Genomic DNA, 18,485 nt, shown 5'->3' on the forward strand with positions numbered 1-18,485 from the left:
GTTCTGACCTCTTCAGATAATGATAGTAAAATGTACCAGAAATATTCTGTTTCATTTGCTTCAAGTTCAAAATGAAAGTTGCTCTCTTCCTCTCAAAGTATTCTTCTTCAGCACAGTGGCTGAGAATGTAGATCTGGAGCTATACAGTATGAGTGAGTCCTGGCCCTACCATAGCTAACCGAGAGACCTTGGGCAAAATAGTTATCTCCTTTCAGCCTCAGTTTTTCATTGGTCAGCCTGTAATGATGATACAAGTCACCTTATGGCATTGTTATGAAGATTAAGTTAGTTTATATGTTTAAACGGATGTTGCTACCCAATGAATAATGGTACCACCAGCCATTTTGTCCCAAGAATCTTAGGGTCATTATATCTCCCTCTCTTTTCTAATTATGACCGCATCCTACCAGTTTTTCTTGTATTTTCTTCTTAAAATCTACTTGTCTTTGAAACTTCTTTCCCCATTGACCTTAAACTTGGGCTATTGCAATTGATGCCTCTGTTCTATCGTTTAAATTCCTGGCAAAGTATTCATGGAATGTCCAAGTTTCAATTGTTAACTGGTTCCCTATTGATTGCTTAGGTGGTTGCCAAGTTTTTTGAGAAAGCTTTACATCTTTATACAAAGGAATATTTCATGGGAGTTCAATATATACGAAAAGATAAAAACTGAAATCCTCTAGTTACAGTGGGAAGTGGGGATAGGAATCTTTCCATTAACTCTACATTTTACATCATCTTGGTCTAACACAAGCCCTTAGGCCTAGTAATCTTACCTCTTCACATTCCCATCCTCACTGTTCTTTCGTTGTTAAACACTCTTACTTATCATCATCTATGAGACCTTGAGTGGATATGTAGGACTCACAGTTACACTATTTTTTAAAATATATTTTATTGATTTTCCACAGAGAGGAAGGGAGAGGGATAGAGAGCTAGAAACATTGATGAGAGAGAGAACCATCGACCAGCTGCCTCCTGCACACTCCCTACTGGGGATGTGCCCACAACCAACATACACACCCTGGACCAGAATTGAACCTGGGACCTATCAGTCCATAGACCGACTCTCTATCCACCGAACCAAACCGGTTTCGGCAACAGTTATACTATTTAAAGCATGCTCACTTCATAACACTTATGCTATTGTCTTTCCTTACCTGGACTCTGCACTTAAGATCATGCATTGAGTTTACTTTTGTGTGTTTCTTAAACTTCTAAAATATAATTATGTAGGGTGTTCCCCCTTACCTGTGGTTTGCTTTCTGTGGTTTCAGTTACCTACCCTCAGCTATGGTCCATAAATAGTAGATGGAAAATTCCACAAATAAGCAATTTTTAAGTTTTAAACTGCTTGCTGTTCTTAGTGGCATGATGACATCTTGTGCCGTTCAGCATGCCGTATATGCTACCCACCTATTAGTCCCTTAGTAGCCATTTAGATATTCAGATCAACTGACCCAGTGCTTGTGTTTAAGTAACCCTTATTTTACTTAATAATATCCCCAAAGTGCAAAAGTATCAATTCTGGTAATTCAGATATGCCAAAGAGTAGCTATAAACTTCTATCTCCATGGTTTCAGGCAACCACTGGTCATCTTAGAATGTATTCTCTGGGGTAAGGGGGCACTACTGTATACAACAGATGCTTAATGATATGTGAAAAATAGATTAATTAAGCTTAATGCCAAGAATCACCCTTTCATTCCTCATACCCTCCCTATACCTCATGTTCCCTGGCCACCTAATGACATCCTTTAGTGGTAACCCACCTGGTCGGTCTTTTATTCTTGGAGACTGAATGTGTAGGAACTATTCAGTCTAATATTAAACAGTTTAATGCCTGGTGTGTTATTTTCCTATTGGTGCTGGCATTACTATAAGCTTAGTTATAGTTCTTTAGGTTAGAAGTTCAATACAGGGCTAAACTTGAAGCGTCAGAGGGCTACATTTCTTCACAGAGGATCTAGGGTGAGTCTGTTTTTATACCTTTTCTGATTTCTAGAGGCCATCCACACTCCTTGGCCCCTTTTCTCCACCTTGAAAGCCAGCAGCCAGATCACATATAATCATTCTGATCTCCTTTTCTGCCTCCCTATGCTATTCTGATTACTTTGGCCCACTGGGATAATCCAAGATACTCTCCTCATCACACACTCTTTAATTTAAACATACCAGCAAAGACCTTTTTGTAATGCAGGTAACATATTCACAGGTTCCAGGGATTAGGACATGGGTGTCTTTGAGGGTCATTATTCTGGCTACTACCCTGTGATTATTTTACTAGAATTAAGTTGATGATAATACTTGCATTTGCATAATATACATACCATTTTAAAACTCCTTCTAATTCTTTATAATTTAATCTAAACAATGTTTGGCAAGGTCATTTCTCATATAATTTTTCTTACAATGGTTTTACAAATTTTAGTTTATATTGCTAGTATTATACTGGTAGTTTTAAATTTCTGAGTCTTTACTGTATCATAACTTGAAGGTATAGCTTATATTTTGCTCATTTCAAGACAACCTGTAACTCATAATTTGTTTTCATCAGTCAAATTAGTGAGTGAAAAAAATGATGTTCAAAGGGGTTATGCTAATTGACCAGGCATCTTTCAGGCAATGCCACAGTGCCGGGGGTAATGAAGAGGCTGTTAGGGGCGATCAGGCTGGCAGGAGAGGGCAGTTATAGATGACCAGGCCAGAAGGAGAGGGCAGTTAGGGGCAGCTGGGCCAGCAGGGGAGGGTAGTTGGGAGCAACTGGACCAGCAGGGGAGCAGTTAGGCATTGATCAGGCTGGCAGGGAAGTGGTTAGGGGGTGATCAGGCTGGCAGGCAGAAGAGGTTAGGGGGCAATCAGTCTGGCAGGCAGAAGAGGTTAGGGGGCAATCAGTCTGGGAGGCAGAAGTGGTTAGGGGTGATCAGACTAATAGGTAGAGTGGTTGGGGCAATCAGGCAGGCAGGCAGACAAGTGGTTAGGAGCCAGCAGTCCCAGATTGCAAGAGGGATGTCTGACTGCCGGCAGTCAGACATCCCCTGAAGGGACCCAGATTGTAGAGGGTGCAGACTGGGCAGAGGGCTCCTATCCCATGCATGATTTTCATGCATTGGGCCTCTAATTGTTGTCATAAAAGTCATGCTTATAAATCCATTGAAAAATCTGTAGCAATATAAGTTGCCTACCATTATTATAATTTTAATATAAATTTTCTAGAGTTAAAAATTTTTCCTAGAAAGAAATGAAGGTGTTTGACAAAGAAAGGTATATCAAATTCCTCAACACAACCATCATTTGTAAATTATTTGAGAATAAATTATATTTTTTGTCAGTAATAACTATGTTAAGTTATTGTTATTTTGGACATAAAATACCTGATGCAAATAATTGAGTAATCAAAAAAATGGAGATTTCAGAAATTTTATTCTGTTCTATTGAATAATTTGGTGGATGTTGAAGAAATAAGTAATTTAATGTTGTGTAATGGGGTCTTAGAGAAAATGTAACTTGGAAAAACTAAGGGTAGGATAACTTCAGTACCCTTATTGGAGCTGACAATTAGAAAGCAGGAAACCTTGCCCTAGCCAGTTTTTCTCAGTGGTTAGAGCATCACCCAGAGGAATAAAGGATCCTGGGTTTGATTGTGGTCAAGGGCATGTACCTTGGTTGCAGGTTTGATCTCTGGCCCTGGTTGGAAAGTGTGCAGGAGTCCATCAACTGATGTGTCTTTCTCACACTGATGTTTCTCTCTCCCTCTTTCTTCCATTCTCTCTAAAGATCAATGGGGGAAATGTCCCCTGGTGAGGATTTAAGAAAAATAAAAAATAAAAACAGGAAACCTTTATATTAGGAATATTATTTACATATAATCTTTATGTGTACCCATTTATGAATTCTGAGCTAAAAAAGGCATAATTTGAGATGCAAAATTTATGGAGAATGACTGGATTAGAATTGCAAGACTATTGGTATTGGTGACTTAAATGTCACTTGGTAGAACCAGCTAATGACTTATATTTTGTCTTCATTTCCATTTTAGTTACACAAAAAAAATCATACCATGGAGAATTGTATGTTTTTTCTGAAGACAAATAAGACTAGCCTTCATTATATGAAGGAGTCTCTCTGGAGCTCCATTTAACCTTGAGTTTTTCATCAGGATGCTATTAGGGCCTCTGATACAACAAATTGGGTATAATGACCCTAGGTTCTGCTGCTTAAAGCAAGGAAATACCTGTTAGGAAGGATAAAATGTCTTTGTCATTTAAATAAACGAAAGAAAAGAATAGAAAAAAAGAGCCCTCTTAATTTTGCATAATATGGCAATAAGACAAGTGGTAGAATATCTCCAATCTTTTTACACATGCTTTCCCAGCCTGATTTTATTGACTTCTCACCTTCAAGATTAGTAACTTCTATTTAACTAACTGCCTAATTCTGCCAGTACAAAAGAGTTCACTCTTAGATTTTCTGAGTGCCTGAAACTCTTGAGAAATATCATATCTAATAAGTAAGAGTATCTGTGAAGTACGTATAATGAAAATCTAAACTTAAGTATGATACATAAGACTTTTTTTTTCCTTCTGAAGGAAATGATCCAAGATTGACACAAAATAGCTCTCCAAGGTTAACATACCGGAAAGTTTAGACTAACCAGAGGTCCCCATTAACAATAGCATGTCATAAGGATATGACTTTAATAGGATGACTAAAGTTGAAATGTCATCTTAATAAGTTTAGAACAAACCAAGACATTGCAAGCTTCATTCCTTCTATTTTTCACTTGTGCCTGGAGACAGCATATAAATCTGAACAGGTCTCTGCAGATCATTTTCAAGAAAAACAACATGGAGGGACACATATCAAGCAGAATTTTAAGATCAGGAATGCAACTTTTATTAACTTAATAATGTCATTATTTATTTGAAACCAAGGTGTTCATTTTCTGTTGCATAGATTTCATTCTGACCTTAATAAGGAAATTGCATATTCCCCTGTGAATGTGTTTTTTCTCTGAAGCTATAATATAAAAACAAAACACAAAACATAAATCAAACCTGTTTCAACGGATGAACAACGCAATTTTGTAATAGGATAGATTTTTTTTAAAGGAGTGACTAGCTGATAAAAGATGAGTTGAACTAAGAGAACTGATGTTAGGGCTGAAGGTAGCATTAAAAATTAAATGCTCATTGGTTTTTCAGCAGGCCTGGTGACTCATTCTACATAAATGGAGTTTGTGATATGTAATAAAAAGCTTGCTTTCTTCTCTGCACGCAAATTAGCAGATATTTTGTGGCAGGAATGTTAATGTTATCTTGCATTTGTTTCTGAGCAGGAACACATTAACTGAGCAGGTTTGAAAAGAATTTCACTTTTATAACATCAGGTGCCAAAGGTATTAGAACAAGGTCACCTCTGTAAAGTAATGAGGGAAAATTAGGTTATAAACATGCAGTGCCTAAAAATATATTCTGTCTGCTCTGCAGAGTGAATGCAATATAGGTTCACTCTAAATTGCTAATTTTCTTTTATTCCAAATTACACTCAGACCCTAAACTAAATCCAAAGAGTTAAGTAATAAAGCAAGACAGAGTAGAGGAGAATTACCGAGGGTCATAATAGGCAACCAATCCAAATCAATAGTGTTTAAATATATGTACATATACACAGCCCTCTTCATAACTTATAAATCGGTACATTTGGAATATTTTATTCAATATGCCACAGAGGTCCACCTGACTTTTGGGGGAGAAATACTATAGCATAGAAGGGAAAATCAAAGAGAATGATAAAACATTGCTTATTTTGGAGGATGTTAAAACATGAGAGAGAATTGATTTGTTGCTTTTAATCTTTATTAAAAGATTAAAAGAAATGTGCTATAAGATAAAGGAAAATACCATTCTTGAATAGCAGGATGATGAGAATGTGAATTATTCTATTCCTTTTACAAATGCATATAAAAGGACAAGATAGGTAATATGTATGTGGGAGGCCCACCAAATCTGGGTAATTGGGTTTTGGTCAGAATATCATATTCTATGATGGGCCATTAAGGCACCAATGACATGACTTTCACTATTTGAATAACATACTTGCAGCTTCTCATGGACTAAAACAAGACAGGCTGACACAGTTAGTCATCTTGCCCTAAATATCTGCTACCCACATGCCTAACCTCCTATCTCCTGGGCCATGGTTTCTGCCTTATTATTCATTTATGTAGCTAAATTAAAGCTTCTTGTGATCCACTTCATTCTACCCAAATATGGGAGACTATAGGTGATTAAAAAATAACAAACCAACTCTGACCTCCATCTGCAGAAATCCTTCAGAGTACTATAACAATTTAATTACTTAATTAGGCAATTAACTGTAAGCAGAAAGGTGAAAGGAAGTGTGTTTGGAAATGGAGTTAATAAATTTTGTTAAGTTACAATTTTATTTTAGTGAACATTCAATTGCAAATGAAAATGCACTGGTGGTTATAATAGCCACTTCTTAAAGACTATGGACCAGGGTCAATGACTGGTACATATTAATTGCATCCAACCTGATACTTAGTGAGTCTGGAATTCAGTAGATAAAAAGTGTTGCCCTAATGAAGGATCAAATCATCTCATGTAAACTTTTTATTTTGCAGGTAAAAATCCTGAGAATTGGGAAGATAAAATGACTTGCCAAATTCACAAGGTAATGTCTGGCAGAGTTATAAAGAACTTGAACCTAGGTCTTCAGATTCTTGTTGCTTTAAAATCAAAGCAAAACTAAACTAAAAAAGAAAAACAAACAAATAAACAAACAAACAAACGAACAAAAAACTGTTCTGTTATTGGCTAGTGCAGCATGCTTCTCAAGGGACTAATTCAGGTCAATGAACTTCAGAATCGCTGGGGGTAAAATACACCAGGCAATTTTTTATAGCTCTTCTTAATAATATATTGTGGAGTCAGGACTGAGAAACCTCAGTCATTAGAGATTCTTTTAAAAATGCTGCCGTTCCTTTAGCCCAGGTGTATAATTCTGTTTTACCCAAGGTACAATAATTTTGAGAGGAAAAACCATAATGGGATCCATTTAATAATTAACATAGAAATTTGCCTGTGTATGTCTGCAATGATTTTGACACATATTCAGTTAACTGCAGAAAATGTATCAAGGAAAGAACCAGTATTAAGGTAATGTAGACCTCATTTTTGAAGCAATCTTTAAAATGAGAGGTCTGGCAAGATGAAACTCAGGAAAATAAATCAATTCTTGTCTAAAGGTTATAGAGTAACTTGGGAACTATTTGATCTCTAGTGATTATAAGATCAGAAGTTTAAAAAATAACCCTGTGAGTGTGGTATAGGGACCATTCCCTCTGAAAATATATGGGAGACTTATGATTGAGTTGAAATTATTATTATTTTTTTATTTATTTATTTTTTGTTTTTTTGTTTTGTTTTGTTTTGTTTTTAATATATTTTATTGATTTTTTTTGCCCCCCTCCCTCCCTCCCACATATCCCCACCCTCCCCAGAGTTTTGTGTCCATTGGTTGTACTTATATGCATGTATAAAAGACCTTCGGTTGATCTATTATCTCCCCCAGATCTTCCTCCCCTCCCCGCTGTAATTTGACAGTCTACTTGTTGATATACTGTCTCTATATCTATCTTTTGGTTCATCAGTTTATAATGCTCTTTATTATCCACAAATGAGTGAGGTCATGTGGTGTTTCTCTTTCATTGATTGGCTTATTTCACTCAGCATGATGTTCTCCAATTCCATCCAGGTTGCTGCAAATGATGAGAATTCCTTCTTTTTTATGGCAGCATAGTATTCCATTGTGTAGATGTACCAAAGTTTTTTGATCCAATCATCTGCTGATGGGCACCTAGGCTGTTTCCAAATTCTATTGTAGATTGTGCTGCTATGAACATAGGGGTGCATATATCCTTTCTGATTGGTGTTTCTAGTTTCTTGGGATATATTCCTAGAAGTGGAATTACTGGGTCAAATGGGAGTTCCATTTTCAGTTTTTTGAGGAAACTCCACACTGTTCTCCACATTGGTTGCACCAGTCTGCATTCCCACCAGCAGTGCACGAGGGTTCCTTTTTCTCCGCAATCTCGCCAACACTTGTCGTTTGTTGATTTGTTGATGTTGGCCATTCTGACAGGTGTGAGATGGTACCGCATTGTTGTTTTGATTTGCATCTCTCGGACAATTAGTGACTTTGAGCATGTTTTCATGTGCCTTTTGGCCTTCCTTTTGTCTTCTTTTGAAAATGTTCTATTTAGGTCCATTGCCCATTTTTTAATTGGATTATTTATCTTCCTTTTATTTAGTTGTATAAGCTGTTTGTAGATGTTGGAGATTAAACCTTTATCAGTGGTATCATTTGCAAATATGTTCTCCCACACTGTGGGCTTTCTTGTTGTTTTGTTGATGGTTTCTTTTTCTGTAAAAAAGCTTTTTATTTTGATGTAGTCCCATTTGTTTATTTTCTCTTTAGCTTCCATTGCCCTAGGGGTAGTATCAGTGAAGAAGTTCTTTTGGCATACATCTGAGATTTTGCTGCCTGTGGATGCTTCTAGTATTTTTATGGTTTCCCGTCTGATGTTTAAGTCCTGTATCCATTTTGAGTTTATTTTTGTGAATGGTGTAAGTTTGTGATCTATAATAGTTTCATTCTTTTGCATGTATCTGTCCAATTTTCCCAACACCATTTATTGAAGAAACTGTCTTGACTCCATTGTATATTCGTACCTCCTTTGTCAAATATTAATTGAGCATAGTGATTTGGGTTGATATCTGGGTTCTTGATTCGATTCCATTGATCTATATGTCTGTTCTTGTGCCAGTACCAGGCTGTTTTGAGAACAGTGGCTTTGTAATATAGTTTGAAGTCTGGTATTGAGATCCCTCCTACTTTACTCTTCTTTCTCAGGATTGCTGTGGCTACTTGGGGTCTTTTATTGTTCCAAATGAACTTTTGGAGAGTTCTTTCTAGGTCGGTGAAATATGTCGTTGGTATTTTAATGGGGAGTGCATTGAACCTATAGATTGCTTTAGGAAGTATGGACATTTTGATGATGTTGATCCTACCAATCCATGAACATGGTATGTTCTTCCATCTCCTTACATCTTCCTCTATCTCTTTTTTCAGTGTCGTGTAGTTTTCCGCATATAGGTCCTTTACTTCCTTAGTTAAATTTATTCCTAGGTATCTTAATTTTTTTGGTGTGATGGTAAATGGAATTGCTTTTTTGGTCTCGGTTTCTGCAGTTTCTCTGTTGGTGTATAGAAAAGCCATGGATTTCTTGGCATTAATTTTGTATCCTGCTACATTGCCAAATTCATTTATTAAGTCAATTAGTTTTTTAATGGAGTCTTTTGGGTTTTTTATGTACAATATCATGTCATCTGCAAATAAGGATAACTTTACTTCTTCTTTTCCAATTTGGATGCCTTTTATTTCCTCCTCTTGTCTAATTGCAATGGCTAGTACTTCCAGTACTATGTCAAACAGGAGTGGTGAGAGTGGGCATCCCTGTCTTGTTCCTGTTCTTAGAGGGAATGGTTTTAGTTTTTGCCCATTGAGTATAATGTTGGCTGTGGGTTTATCATATATAGCTTTTATTATGTTGAGGTATTATCCTTGTACTCCCACCTTGTTAAGAGTTTTTATCAGAAAAGGGTGTTGGATTTTATCGAATGCTTTTTCTGCATCAGTTGATATAACTATATGATTTTTATCTTTCAATTTGTTTATGTGATGTATCACGTTTATTGATTTGCGGATATTGTACCATCCTTGCATTCCTGGAATAAATCCTACTTGGTCGTGGTGTATGATCTTTGTGATGTTCTTCTGGAGTCGATTTGCTAGAATTTTGTTGAGGATTTTGGCATCTATGTTCATTAGGGATATTGGCCTGTAATTCTCTTTCATTGAGTTGTCTTTATCTGGTTTTGGTATTAGGGTGATGCTGGCTTCATAGAAGGAGTTTGGAAGTGTTCCTTCCTCTTGGATTTTTTGGAATAGTCTGAGGAGGATAGGTTTTAGTTCTTCCTTGAATGTTTGGTAAAACTCTCATGTGAAGCCATCTGGCCCTGGGCTTTTGTTTGCTGGAAGCTTTTTGATGACTGTTTCAATTTCTTCCCAAGTCACCGGTTTATTGAGATTTTTAGATTCTTCCTGATTGAGTTTTGGAAGATTATATTTTTCTAGGAATATGTCCATTTCCTCCAGGTTGTTCAGTTTGTTGGAGTAGAGTTGTTCATAGTATTTTGTAACAATCCGTTGTATTTCGGTGGGGTCTGTTGTTATTTCACCTCTTTCATTTTTGATTTTGTTTATTTGGGTCCTCTCTCTTTGTTTCTTGGTTAGTCTGGCTAGAGGTCCATCTATCTTGTTTATCCTTTCAAAGAACCAGCTCTTGGTTTTGTTGATCTTATGTATTGTTTCTTTGGTATCTATGTCGTTTATCTGTGCTCTGATTTTTGTTATTTCCTTCCTTCTACTTACACTGGGCTTTTCTTGTTGCTCTTTTTCTAACTCTTTGAGTTGTAGAGTTAGATCATTTGTTACACTTTTTTCTAGTTTTTTGCAATAGGCTCGTAAGGATATGAACTTCCCTCTTAAAACTGCTTTTGCTGTGTCCCATAGATTTTGGATTGTTGTGTTTGCATTGTCATTTGTTTCCAGGATGTTTTTAATTTCTTCCTTGATTTCTCTGGTAACCCAGTCCTTGTTTAATAGCATGCTGTTTAGTCTCCATGTGTTTGATTTCTTTGGATTATTTTTATTGTAGTTAATTTCCAGTTTTATGCCATTATGGTCTGAGAAGATGCTTGATATGATTTCTATCTTCTTGAATTTGAAGAGACTTTGCCTATGTCCCAACATGTGGTCTATCTTTGAGAATGTCCCATGTGCATTTGAGAAGAATGTATATTCTGTGGCTTTGGGGTGGAATGTTCTGAAGATGTCAATTAATTCCATCTGGTCTAGTGAGTCATTTAGGATTGATATTTCTTTGCTGATTTTTTGTTTAGATGATTTGTCGAAGGGTGACAGTGGGGTATTAAAAATCTCCTAATATGATTGTATTGCTGTTAATCTCTCCATTAATGTCCTCCAGCAGTTTTTTTTTTTTAATGTATTTGGGTGCTCCCGTATTGGGTGCATATATATTTACCAGGGTTATTTCTTCTTGTTTGATTGCTCCCTTTAGTATTATGAAGTGGCCTTCATTATCTCTTGTTATGTCCTTCACTCTGAGATCTAATTTGTCAGATATAAGTATTGCTACCCCAGCTTTCTTTTCATTTCCATTTGCCTGGAAAACCTTTTTCCATCCCTTCACCCTCAATCTGTGTGCATCTCTTTTTCTGAGGTGGGATTCTTGTAGACAACAGATGTATGGGTCTTGTTTTCTTATCCAATTTGTTACCCTATGTCTTTTGATTGGAGCATTTAAACCATTTACATTTAATGTTATTAATGATAGGTACTCATTTGATGTCATTTTTATTCTATACCCCTGTGTTCCTTCTTCGCTTCCTATTTCTTTATTTTTACAGTAGACCCTTTAGCATTTCTTGCATTGCTGGTTTGGTGGAGATAAATTCCTTTAGTCTTTTTTTGTCTGTGAAGCTCCTGATTTCCCCTTCAATTTTGATTGATAGTCTTGCTGGGTACAGTATTCTTGGATTCAGACCCTTTCTTTGCATGACTTTGTATATTTCATCCCATTCCCTTCTGGCCTGATAAGTTTCTGTTGAGAAATCAGTTGTTAGTCTGATGGGGGTTCCTTTATATGTAACTTTCTGTCTCTCTCTGGCTGCTTTTAAGATTGTAACTTTGTCATTGGTGTTTGCCAATTTAATTATAATATGTCTTGGCGTCGGCCTTCTGGGATCCATTTTGCTTGGGACTCTGCGAGCATCTTGGATTTGTGTGGGTTTTTTCTTCTCTATCTCAGGAAAATTTTCTGTCATTATTTCTTGAAATACGTTTTCCATGTCTACCTCGGTTTTCTTTCCTTCCGGAACCCCTATTATTCAAATATTGTTTTGTTTTGCATTGTCCCAAAGCTCCCGTAGGCTCTCCTCCTGCTTTTTAATTTTTTTTTCTAGAAGCTGCTCTAATTGGGTATTTTTTTCCATCTTGTCTTCTAGCTCACTGATGCGATCCTCTGCTTCTTCTAGTCTGCTCTTGATGCTTTCTATTGAGTTCTTCCTAGTAGCGATGTCATTTTTCATTTCATCTTGAGTCATCTTCATTTCCTCTTGGGTTTTTTTCATTTCCTCTTGGGTCTTACTCATATTGTTAAATTTGTCTTCCATTATTTTTAGCCATCTTAAGATCGTTACTCTGAATTCTTGCTCTGGTAGGTTGCTTGCCTCTATATCGTTTATTTCCTTTTCTGGTGAAGCCTGCTTTTCTTTCATATGCGGGCTGTTTTTTGGTCTCCCCATGATCTAGGATGTCTGGTTGTGTAGTTCTCTCTCTCCTGCTTTGATTTCAAGGCACAAAATACAACACAACCAGGTACAACACACAAGGCACTGAATAGAAATGTGTTTGCGATATTAATAACCACCAATAATGGTGACTAGAACCCAGCTAACAAAAACATACAATCAAACAAAAAGCATAGGCAAATCAATCTTATAAAAAAAAGCATACAACTTCAGTAAAGTTAACATTCAACATAGACTTCAAAGAGTTAGAGAGAAAGACTGTTTTGTTTTTGTTTTGTTTTTGTTTTTAGGACAACTGCGAGGGAGGTGTGAATGGGTTTGGAGCATGTAGTTGGAAATTAGATATATACAAGTAGGGTGAAATTTTAGGAGGGGGTAGACAGAAGGAATGGGGGAAATCTAGAGCAGGAAAGGGTTAAGATAAACAGGGTATCAAAGGAAAAGTTTGGAAAGAAGGTGAAGGCATAAAGGTAGGGTTGAGATAGAATAAAGTGTTGGAGAAAGAAGGATAGATAAAGACTGTAGAACAGTAATCCTGAAATTAAATATATATATATATATATATATATATATATATATATAATCAAATGAAATAAAAATAATAAAAATAAACAAAAGAAAATAAGATGAAAAATGTAAATTAGTAGTAGTAATAATGTTGATTACATATACAATGTATTAATTGTCAAGATAAAATCAAGTGAGGAAAAAGAAAAAAATAGTTTCTTGAGTAAACGTTGCAAATTATGAAAACAAAAATAAAAAACAAAAATTTAAAAATTAAAAAAAATAATAATAAAATTTAAAAAATTTAATTAAAATTTGCAGTAATGAAGGTCATTCGCTTCCTCTATTGTTATGATCCAGTCCTGATTTTTAGGCAGGTTTTGCTTTGTTTTTATTACACTAGAGTCAATTTGTGAATTAGCCTCTGGGGGCAGTGTTTCTAGGTTGACTTCCAGACTCTAGAGCCTCTCCAGCTTTTTTATTTTTTATTTTTTTCACTTTTTTTTTTTTTTCGTCCTCTCTGAAGCTGGAACTACGGAGCGGGGCAGGGGGCAGGTCCCAGCAACTGCAATCTCCCGCAACTCTCTGATATCCCTCCGAGCCGGATCCAAATGTGTTGCTCTTTAGATATCTCCCCTGTTAGGAGCCCTGTCCACTTTCAAGGGTGACAACCGCCCAACAGCGGGGGCTTCTACTTGTAATCACCGCCCTTGTCCTCCAGCTTCTGCGAGCGCGCTCTGTGAGCGCAGGCTTTTTGTTTTCGCTGTGAGCACTCTCCACCCTCTCCCTGCGAAATCTGACCTTTTCGCTGAGCAGTGGGGCAATCCTGTGAGGGCAGGTGTTCGCGCCGCCTGGGATCCGCATTCTGGGGGTCACAGATGCTTGGTGGTTGCTGCGGCTGTGGATATTCAGGCCTCTGTCACGGTCCTCTCTTCCTCTCAAGATGGCGAGGTTTCCCCATCCAAGCCGGTAGGTAGCTCTGGGCAGGGACACAGCCCGCGTGGGTGCTTCCCTGTGAGGGGCACCTCTGTCAGCAGCCCCCCAGCAGTTTCTTCTGGTGTTCGCTGTCTCCCAGCTTGCCGATAAACACTCATAGCACAAGACCCTCAGTTGCTCTCTCTTTTTGCTTTGGGAGAGGGCTCAGAATCCGCCCATCTATTCTTCCACCATCTTACCTCCTCCGAGTTGAAATTATTTTTTATTAGAATTAACTCCAACCCAGGAAGAACATTAGAAAGCAGAAATGGTGGGAGGGACATTTTCATAAATAACAGGTTATTTATTCACATACTGAAAACTAACCATTTATCACTGAAGGAATAGGAATCATATAATAAATTAATACAATAATTAATGGGAAATCTAATAACTAAACAATTACTGATTATATATAATCAAGAAAGTGGAATCAGATAGAATGGAATGAAATCAGACTACAAAAAAATCAAGGTAGTCCTGGAACTCAAAGGTTTATATAAGACTCAAATATGATAAATGTTTGAAAAGTTAAAGAGCAAAAGAGATCATTTACAGTCTAATATTAAAATACATGGTCACTTATGAGGCACTTATATAGACAAGTGAATGTTTACAAAGTAAGTATTGAGGGTTCAGAGTCAAAGAGAATGACCATCTTCCAGATAAAATTTAAATCCCTTGACATGGATAACATTCATCTCTCTGTTGTTTACTTTTTAAGCCTTATTGTTCAACTAGAGGCCCAGTACACAAATTTGTGCACCTTGAAAAGAACTGTAGGCCTGAAGGCTGCAGTGGGCACAGTGGTGGGTCTCCACCCATCCTCTGTTCCCCCTCCCAGGCTCTCCTGCTCCTATTCCAGGACCCCTGTCTGCTGGTAGCCATGCTCCTGCTATCACCGCTCCCATGTACTGAGGGTGCTAGCCCCGATCACCCCTCAGGAGCAGGGGGAATTGGAGAAGCCCTCAGGGGCAATTGGGGCCAGCAGCCGCCGCTTGCATCTGCTGATGGTGCCAAGCGATTGAGACCAGTGTTTGGTGCCAGCAGGGGGTACAAGTGGGGTTGGCACTGGCAGCAGGTGCGAGAAGCAGCTGCCAGCCCAACCACCCCTCAGGAGTAGGGGGAGGTGTGATTGGGGCCAGCACCCTCGGACAGTTCTGAGCTATTGGGGCTGGGTGCCGCCAGCAGGTGTGAGTGGTGGCTCCGGCACCAGCAGTGGGTGCAAGTGTGGCCAGCACCGACATCAAGTGTGTCGAACAGGCAGGGCCATGGTGTGTGGGAGCAATTTCAGTAACTACCAGAGCTCGCCCCAATGACAGTGACTGACACTCTGCCTTGGTCTGGTGCTCCTGTTCACCTGCTCCACCATTCCATCACTGCTGATGACCACCAAATTCCATGCTCTGCCACCTGCTGCCAACACCTGCCATGTTCCATGCACCCCCTGGTGGTTAGCACATGTCATAGCAACTGGTTGTTCCCTGGTTTGTTCTATTTGCATATTAGGGTTTTATATATATAGTTAGTTACCACTGAATGTAGCTCTTAATGCTGGGAGTGCAAGAGAGAAATGTCATCAAGTATAGAAATTTGCCTTTCTGGCCTAGCCCACCCTATAAGAAAAAAGATGAACTCAGTCATTTCTCTACTTATTCTATTTATTAATATAATTTCCTCACCCCCTCTTTTTTATTAAAAACTTCCTCTATCTATGTGAGATTATGGATGCTAACTCAACTTATTACAGTCATCATTTCATAATATATGTGAGTCAAACCATTACTTTGTACATCTTAAATTTTTACAGTGATGCATATCAATTATATCACAATAAAACTATAAAAAAAAAAAACACCAAAAATTTCCTTTGTAAGTGGGATACATTATTGCAAACAATTATACAACTGATCAAAGTTTCAGAATTTTGACTTTTAGAAAAGGTTCCTAGAAATGATAATGGTAAATATAAAAGAAGAAGCTTTTTGGTGTTCTAATGTAGCAGTTATTTATATATTACCTTTTCCCCTCTCAAATAGCCCCAGACTTCCTCTAGCAAACCACCCTTCTGCTCCTTTCAATTCTTGCTGATTTGATGCTTGTTCACTCCTTTGCAATTTTTAGAATTAGGCAATGCATTCTCTTGGCCAGAGTAATTGTTTCAGGAAAGGGCACCTGACACAGCCAGAGCTAATGAGTTGTAATCAGATACCTACTGGGAATGTAGAATTTGAATTCAGAGGATAATGAAGCTGAAATCATTGCATCCATTTTGGTACCATGAAGGAGTTCCTGTCACAATAGAGCCAATACAAAGAACTCAGAGCTAAGTGTTTGAGGAGGATAAGTACTGGTGATATTATATGAGGATCAGGTTAAGTTCTGTATGTGAGCTAAGGAAGTCCTTTTTGAATAAATATCTTTGGGTTGGTTTTCCGCTTCTGGTAAAAAAGAGAGCCCAACCTGATACTTAAAGTATCACATAACTTACATATCCCCTGGGTGGCTGGGGTATAACAGATCATTCCAGGCAACTACTTTCAGCTTCAACATGTGATAGAGTGTTTTCTTGGCTGGGACAGGGTTCCTTAGTGAGTCAGATAGGCTGAAGAAGTGCATGTAGGCTGTCACCACAGAATTGACGCTAGCTTCTGAGTTACAGGCTATGTAGTGGCACTTATCTAATTTCACTGATAATAGGCAGCACCTGTTACCGAGGAATGTCTCCTGGCCAAAGAGTTTCTTAGTGAGCACTTGCCCAGGATTTTTTTTTAAAGTGACAGAAATCTAAACTGACAAAGCATAATTATGCTTAGCAGAAACCATTGACTTTATGACCTCTGTTAACTAAACAGTCAGATCCGGGCCTCTATACACTTTCAACAACAGTGTAAGAAACAGACAGGACTTTAACCTTTTATGGTTATTTTAGGGAAGAGCCCAACCCCTTTTTTATTTTCTAATTCATCCTTTTTATTATTTCACCTATTGGGTATTTTTTCCTTTGCTCCTCTATAGACAGAGGGACCAGCTGGGGGCAGCCCCTACCATGACTTGAGGACCTGAAGAAGGTAAGAAGTGTTCAGACAGCTTCCAAGCTAATCCTAGCCAGCTGCCTTTGACACTCAAAATGGTGAAAAGATCAAGAGCAGTTATGTAACCATAATGACCTACAAGTGGTTCTTTATGTGTGAAATGGTGTCTAAAGAGGGCCCGTTGACCAAAGGAATTTAGAACATGGGTGGACAAGGCAAATACCTGATGCTGGTGAAAAAGCAGAAGCAGAAGCTTGCCTGTTTTCTCACTGCTCCCTGGAGCTGCAGTGCTTTCTTAGACAAGAAGCTCCTGCCAGTACCTGCTCCAGACTGCTATGTGCATGGGCTGTGGAAACCATGTGTATGGTCATATCATTTCCCTACTCAAAGTATTGGGCATAAGTGAAATAATAGACATTATTGCTATTCTCTTGGGTCTTATTCTTGAGCTATAAATGATAATTAAAAATAACCTGAGCACAGCCAATAGAAAAATAAAAGAAATATGTGACATAAACATCAGTAAAGTGCACATTTCAGCTGGGGAATTTTCATGAAAGAATTTAAATTTAAACTGTTACTTAAAGAAAAGGTAGGGATTAAATACCTTGAGAAGAGAGAAAAGGATTTCTGGTTGAATCCAAGCATAAACAAAGCTCAGGGGAAAACAACTAAAACATTTGTCAAATGGGGAAGATATGGAAGAGAATTTGTGAAATAATACCTCTTTACCAAATCTATAAAGTATCTTTTTGGAAAAAATCACATACATATTTTTTTCTGCTATAATTTAAAGTCATAACAATAATTTCTTGTAATTAAATTATCTGAGGGAAAATGTATGTTTTAATTCACACTTGGATAATTTTTAGAAATTAAAAAAAAAAATAGAGAGTTAACATTACTTTTGATGATCTGTAAAACTTACCAAGCCCAGAGGAATTTCAATTATTCTATTAAATTACTCTATAATTGAACTAACATCTTCACTCTCAGTAAAACAGGTCTAATGTCCAAAGCAGTGTGTGAGCTATTGCTGAGTGCCTTAATGGCTCCTATGTTTGCCTACATGCGCTCATACGAGTCCCCAACTAATTACTTTGTAAAGCACTTTGGGATAATTTGTTTGTGAATAGTATGGTATAAAGCAAACACGTTTCTTTTTTCAAACATTGGTTCATGTTGGGAGCTGAAGAACTATAAGTACTTTTTATTTTGCCTTAGCACTAGATATATTAAATTAATCGTAAATCCATTTTTTAGATCCTTTTTTAGAATGATGTTCTTGTACATGGCACAAAGACCTTTCTAAGGAAGATGGACAGTTTGGGAGCATGAAGCATATTAAACAAAGAAACAGCATTTTCATCTTATATAATTCGTGGACATACTAGTTTTCCTGCTGGCGTGCCATAATACAAAATATTCATTTGCAGTAAAGTGTTTTATTAATGAATGTGAAATATGTTTAAAATATTTTTTTAATTGA

General features: G+C 37.4%; 1 long non-coding RNA gene across 1 annotated transcript in view; it reads left to right on the forward strand.

Moving 5' to 3' along the window:
• The window catches only part of LOC311614870, a 218,523-nt gene extending 201,453 nt beyond the window's left edge, over positions 1 to 17,070 (forward strand). Inside the window, exons 2-3 of the long non-coding RNA XR_014793721.1 lie at positions 6,647 to 6,701; positions 16,984 to 17,070. This is a non-coding gene — a long non-coding RNA (uncharacterized lncRNA). The remainder of the gene's footprint in view (positions 1 to 6,646; positions 6,702 to 16,983) is intronic.
• The last annotated feature ends 1,415 nt before the right edge of the window (positions 17,071 to 18,485 follow it).

The sequence above is a fragment of the Pipistrellus hanaki genome (assembly GCF_964339955.1).
Source record: "Pipistrellus hanaki genome assembly, chromosome: 1".
In the NCBI taxonomy this organism is placed as follows: Eukaryota; Metazoa; Chordata; class Mammalia; order Chiroptera; family Vespertilionidae; genus Pipistrellus; species Pipistrellus hanaki.